The sequence below is a fragment of the Nicotiana tabacum genome, chromosome 8, assembly GCF_000715075.1.
Source record: "Nicotiana tabacum cultivar K326 chromosome 8, ASM71507v2, whole genome shotgun sequence".
In the NCBI taxonomy this organism is placed as follows: domain Eukaryota; kingdom Viridiplantae; phylum Streptophyta; class Magnoliopsida; order Solanales; family Solanaceae; genus Nicotiana; species Nicotiana tabacum.
Window position 1 is genome coordinate 200,035,973 of NC_134087.1, and position 7,187 is coordinate 200,043,159.

General features: G+C 35.8%; 1 pseudogene; it reads right to left on the reverse strand.

Annotated features, from left to right (window-relative positions):
- Positions 1-955: 955 nt before the first annotated feature.
- On the reverse strand, positions 956-5,375 carry LOC107783410 (U-box domain-containing protein 34-like; annotated as a pseudogene).
- Between the last annotated feature and the right edge of the window lie 1,812 nt (positions 5,376-7,187).

Here is a 7,187-nt window from a genome sequence, read left to right on the forward strand (position 1 = left end):
TAATGAGACACATTATCTTTTAATGAACATCCAAGAGGGAGTGTTATAAATATATTATATTATGGATGTTCATTTAGTACTCCGTTGTAAATAATCTTCCTGAAGAAGCTTATCCATATGGGACTCCACCGTAAATATGTTTATCTATTTAGTACTCTATTGGAAATAAGCTTCCTGAAGAAGCTTATCACTTCGGTACCCGTTATGGATAAACATTACCCTAGGTAGAAGATTATCCATACCGGGTATAATAAGCTTATCCATTCAGTACTCCGTTATGGATAAACATTGCTCTCAGTAGAAGATTATCCATATCTGGTATAGTAGCAGCTTACACAACAACTTGCGTAGCAGCTTACACAACAGCTTGCGTAGCAGCTTACACAACAGCTTCCTTTCTTCTATAAATAGAAGAGATTTTAGTTCATTATGTACATCAGTTTGAAGTCGAATAATATATCAGTTTCTCTCTATACTTGTCTTTACTTTATAGTCTTTATTTTATAACAAAATTTTTATTTTTACTTATCACTTTTTGCATATCAAGAGAAAAATAATTTATTTTTCCTGTTCCGCTCTTAGCATTAATTACTCATTCCAAATCTTCCAAATCTATTAAGACTATACACCAATTAATATGGGTATCATGGTAAATTATGTACTTTATTTATTATTTCTTAAGGGTTGTGCAAAGTCAATACTGGACAAGTAAAAGGGAATCGAGGGAGTAATAACCTCCTTGCATTAATGTCAAATTCATATTCACTTCCTTCAACAATCTAGTGCTTCAAGATCAATAAGTATGGTAATGTCAAATTACCAATATGTCCCCAAGACCAATTTTTTCCCTTGCTTCCAAATGAGCAATACAGTATGTTGAGAAAAACCAGTTTAGCTACATACAACTTTCAGCTACTCCTTGTTGAAAGCAAGGATATAGTTCAGACTCTTCCACTGGAAGAAAAACAATCAGAATGTATCATCTCATTCAAAGAATTATGTTACATTTTCTATAGGTTTTCCCTACCATAAGGAGCTATACAATACTTAAAAAGACTACAGTTGCTAATGTACACTAGAATGATGTATATGAACATAACACACTTGACTTTGTTCTAAAGTCACTTGTGAATAAGAGAGACCTATTAATAATCTCTTTTTTTCCCAATTCTCCTTTTGGCTTGATATCATGCACTTTGCGACCCTATTTCAAGATCTGGGTCTGAATGAAGTTACTTGTGATCGCCACTCTTGTATAGCTTGTCGCAATGTGCGATTTGGTGTGACCATCGTGTGCTGCAGTAACTGTTTTGTCACTGGGGATACACTATGTCTGGTGAGCCATAAGTTTATTGCTCTATGCTCATATGTAAAACCATCAGCTGCAATCTGTGGATCTTCCATTACTTCCTGCATAAATATTGCACGATACAAGAGCAAAAAGCAGAATGAGATACATGCACAAAAATCGCACTAGAAATGACTATGTCATCCTCTGGAATTTCCAGTTCTCACCTGAATGATTGGGCATAAGTACGGACTAGGTGCCTGTATAAGGTTCTTCTCCACTTTGGTATGCATGTCAGCAAATTCAGAAAGTCTCTTCAAAAGTGGAAGAACTTCAGTCTCGAGGTCTGGTCTATCTCGACATTTAAGGTTACAGCATTTTAACGCCATCCGAGCAAGCTCCTCTGCTTCAATTAATGGCCAATCAGGAACTGACTTATCGAGTATATCAGCCAATGAATTACTATTTATAGTATTTTCAAACATCATTATAAGGCAATTAGGACGACAAGCAGCCAGTAATTGAAGTGTTATTTTTCCAAAAGCATAAAGATCAGACTTCGGTCTGAGAGTGCCAGTTCTTTGATACTCTGGATCCATGTAACCAAGGGTGCCCGCAAGAACAGAGTTTCTATATTCTGTAGTACTTTCTGAGACAACATTTGATATAATCTTTGCTAGACCTACATCACCTATTTTTCCCACAAAATTTTTGTCCAGCAATATATTTCCTGGTTTCAGATCTCGATGAACAATAGGCTCAGGCTTTGAGTTGTGCAGGAATGCAAGAGCGCATGCCACTTCGAAAAGTATCCTGAATCGAGAAAACCAGGGAAATGGTTTGCTGTTCCGTTCCAAAATGCAATCTTCCAGGTTTCAGTTCTCCATATACTCATAAACAAGGCAACCATTTTCAGGACAGGCTCCAAGCAGTAAAACAATGTGCGGGTGATGTAACTGGCTAAGAACCTCCACCTACAAATGATCTACTATTATATCAACAGAAGTTGAAAGAATCTGCTATAAATTACTACAATTAGACTTGGGACCAACTATATCCGGTAAACTGTCCATATATTCATGACGCAAATAATTGTGCACAAGATAAAATACATGACGCATTGCTGTGAAATGTTTCTAATAATGAATGTCAATAAATATATTATTGAACGTGAAGAGAATTTGCAGGACAAATAGTATAACATGCGCTGTGATGGTACGGCGTCAAAACGTAAGATAGAAAACCATGTCTAATATTAATGGAATTTTGAGCTTATCTGATTTTTATTTTGTCCCGAAAAAGAGAAGAAAATAGAGGGATGGTGTTGACATGCATTGTGAACAAGGGTCTTGGATTGGTGATTTCCCACGAAAAGGGCAAGGAATGTAAGATGTGAAGTTGGAACTCTTGTTCTGTGCTGATAATAATACTATAAAAGGTGTTTAAGACTATAAACTAAGGCACATAAGAATGCAAGCAGGGATTGATATGGTAACCCCAGCCCCACCAAGAGTCAATAGTGGCTCTTTTTTCACTTTGCCTCCAACCTCTTGCTTGAAGGTGGAGGGTTATTTCCACTACGTTACGCATAACTTTACAGTGGAAGGAGGCATGTTTAAGATTGCGTAACTCGAAATGAAAGAGAAAACAGAAAAGCTTGAAGAAACACCTCTCTTAGAAATTCCTCTTTCTTTTGCGTCGGAACAAATAACTTTGATGGCAACAGGGGTATGATCAAGATCGCCTTTGTAAACTTTCCCATATGCCCCTTCACCAATCATCTTGGACTTGGAAAAGTAATCAGTTGCAACCTCAATTTCTTCTCTAGTCAACCTTCTATACCTGCCATCAGATGATAATAGTGCATCGATAGTTTTCTTTTTCTCTGAGGAATGTTGCAGTGCCTTCAACTCCACAATCTGCCTCTCATAAGTCTCTTCGGAAAGCAATTTTCTTGCTGTCTCAACCTCCTTCTCAGCTTCAATATGCCTCTCCTTCTCTTCAGCAGCAATTTTCCTTAGATTTTCTTCTCTTTTCTTGGCAGCATTCACTTTTCTAGACTCTTCAAGGCATTCCGAAGAAAATAACTGGACCTGAAAGGCAGTGTGCAACTTAATGTCAGCTTGCTGGTAGAACTGTAGAAGTGGACAAGTTAATGATAGGGGGCTCAGTATCTTGCTTAGTGATTACCAACTTATCCAATACCTCACGAATGGTGTAAAGCCATGAACTAAAATGGAACTCAACTAGACTATGGAGGGCATGATTCTGATCAGCAGCAAAAAAAAATTGTTGTTTCTGGTATGAAAGACGAGCACTTCAAGCTTACAATGAGATTAGGTAAAGTAAACAGATAAAGAGCTTACTTTGTTTCGGGTATGGATCAGGTCTTCGCATGTTTGATTGTACATAGCTAAAGTAGTCTGTAACTCTAGGCGCACCCTCTCCACTTCATCTTGAATGTCTAACCGTAAATAGATAGAAATGTCATAATAAAAGTACCACATCAATCTATATAGATGTTATTGTACTAAATAACATTAATACTATAAAATGACATTTGGAATATAAAAAGCATGCACGTTTTAAGAGGAATTCTTGGAGAAAAGCTGTCAAAGTTACCTGCTCTGAGTAAGTGGAAGAATGACATCCCTTCACTGCCTCCAGACCTGTGGTCACATTTTCCAGATTTCGATTAGGTCTGTGTTGAGGACTGACATAATTAGAAGAGTTCCCATGGACAAATGCTGGAAAATTCAGATGGCTAGATGCAAGGGATGATGATCTGATGTGAGAAACACCATCTATAGAGGCAGAAGATGCACTGGATTTTTGTTTATTGATTGTAGGAAGATCAGCTTCTGTTTCACAGTATACAAGCACTTTTATTAGAAGTCAGAAACTGCTATTCTTGAACGGCACAAAAGAGAGAACTTCAGAGAGCAAGACAAAGATTGAGAGCCAAAAGATTTCCACATACCGGTAGCCAATAAGGGATTTAATGAATTTGTCATTAGCTTATTTGAGGACACCACATAAACATCACAACATTCTCGAGCATGCTTGAGGATAATTGAAGGCACACTTGATCCCTTCAGCTTCCTAGAAAAAATTGATCAGGTTTAGCACAAGCAGCAATTGGGAATCAAACATCTCCACTAAAAATCATCTTGGAAACGGTCATGATGCAGCATTAGAGAAGCTAGTATTGTCAAAAGAAAACAAGATTGCTAAACCACCATTAAGCTACATTTAGATAAAAATGGACTATACAACAACAACAACAACAAACAACTCAGTGTAATCCCACAAGTAGGGTCCGAGGAGGATAGTGTGTACGCAGCCTTACCCCTACCTTGCGAAGGTAGAGAGGCTGTTTTTGTAAACTGGACTATAATTTGGGTAATTCATGAAGGAAATTTTATATTAGAAGAACAACCCATTAATATTATTACCAGTGCTAAACTCCACCAGCAAATATAATGAGCGATAAACCAAAACCAAAGACATCTTGACCCTATGCCGTACCTGGAAAAGTAATTGGGAGAGTAAGAGCCCAAGACTAAGCTTTTAATCCCAGAGTCATTTACATATTTTAGTAGCACCGTCGCAGGATTATTCCCTTCCAGCACCAAAGTCTCAACCTACAGGAAGCTCATACATAAAAAATAAGAGAAGCTTACATTTTTTCTTTTGCACAAAATCTTAAATGGGATAAAAATTTCTTCACATTGAGCCCTCTTATCCTCCATATATAGTTTCACCACATTGTCCTCAAGCTCATCAACAAGAGTACTCTCTCCTGCTATAATATTGATCATCCATAGACATTACCGAACAGACAAAACTCAAAACTGAAAAAGATAGAAGCTTGCTAATAATAGCTAACAGTTATGATACCACCTTTAAATAAATTTAAAATTGTACTTTCAAACTTAAACTAGTATGGGGAAGAAGAATTCAGCCTCAACTACATTCAAATTCAATCAGCCAGCTCACTTCCATGACATATGTAACATCTTTCTCCTTGAACAATGAAGCATTTCCGACATACTATTAATCAATTAGCCAATCAATCAACTAAGCCTCAACCCACAACTAGTTATGGTAGGCTATATGAAGAAAAAAATGATGTTTGATACTTGTGGTCTAAATTAAGTAATAGACATTTGTGTAACTATAAATCATCTCATTAATGAAAATAGAAATTTTAGAGTTAATTTATTTCTAAATATAAAAATGTCATTCTTTTTAAAACAAACTAAAAGAAAAGTGTGTCCCATAAATTAGGTCACGGAGAGTCCCTATATTTATTCTGCTCTTTTCGGGCCAACGCCCCATACAAATATTGACAAATAATTTGTCTTTTTAAGGCAAATTAGGGAATCTTATATAGTAAAAATGCTCTAAGTTTCAAACTTGCAATTTTATACACTTCTCACAACAAATTATAAGCATAACATATACTCCTTCCGTCTAAATTTATGTGGTGGTGTTTGATTGGACACAAAGTTTAAGAAAAAAAGACTATTTTTGAAACTTATGTTCTAAAGCAAGCTGTAGACATTTGTGGGACTATAAACTATCTCATTAAGGAAAATATCAAAATTTTAAAGTTAAATTATTTCTAAATATGGAAAGGTATCATTCTTTTTGTGAAAAACTAAAAAGGAAAATATGACACATAAATTCGGAAAGAGAGTATATTTATTATGCTCTTTTCGAGCCAATGCCCTATACTTAATACTCAGTAAAAATTGTGTGGGGTAGCCACTTTTTAAAGTGGTATTTACTTTTTATCCAGCATTTTTAATGCTTAGCAATAGTAGCTACTAGTCTATTAAAATTAACATGAAAAGACTGTGTTACTCTTTCTTCTATCTCTTTCATGTTAGGAAGAAGAACTGTGCCGTAAGGATTTTCTTCTTTAGTGTTTCGCGAGACTTAGATTGCACCTCTACTAACAGGCTTCAAACTACACTAACTTGTTTCTCTCTCTCTCTCTCTTCTCCTCTATTCATATGTGTAATAATTCTCACCTCTTATCGTACCAGAAAAGCTGAAAATCCTCCCAAAGCTAGTCATCCCACATCTTCTTTAATTTCGGAAGCTGCTGTTATAGTTTTATTTTCAAGAACGTAACCCCCCTCCCCTTTCTTTTTGTTATTAGCTTTCTGTTGTGTAATTTGACATCAATCTTATATGTAAATTATTATTATTTTTATTTTTTTGTGAAAAGATACAAATAACATTTGGTTTTCTGCAACGTTATGGATCCTGAACTTACAGTTACAAGTTCAAAAGTTAAGGACACTTGGTCATGAACTTCGAGTTCCAAGTTCAAACGTTAAGGACACTTAGTCCTGAACTTAGAATTACAAGTTCAAAAGTTAAGTACACTTGGTTCTGAAGTTAGACTAACAAGCTCAAAAGTTAAGGACAATAGGTCCTGAACTTACAGTTACAAGTTCAAAAGTTAAGGACAATAGGTCCTGAAGTCATGAACTTAGACTAACAAACTCAAAAGTTAAGGATTATAGGTCCTAAACTTAGGCTAAGAAGCCCAAAAGTTAAGGACAATAGGTCATGAACTTACAGTTACAAGTTTAAAAGTTAAGAACAATAGGTCCTGAAGTCCTGAACTTAGACTAACAAACTCAAAAGTTAAGGACAATAAGTCCTAAACTTAGGCTAAGAAGCCCAAAAATTAAGGACAATAGGTCCTGAACTTAGACAACAAGCTCAAAAGTTAAGGACACTTGATCCTGAACTTACAGTTACAAGTTCAAAAGTTAAGGACATGTAGTCCTGAAGTTAAGTTCAAAAGCTAAGGACATGTAGTCCTGAAGTCCTGAACTTAGAGTTACAAGTTCAAAAGTTATAAAGCTAAGGACATGTA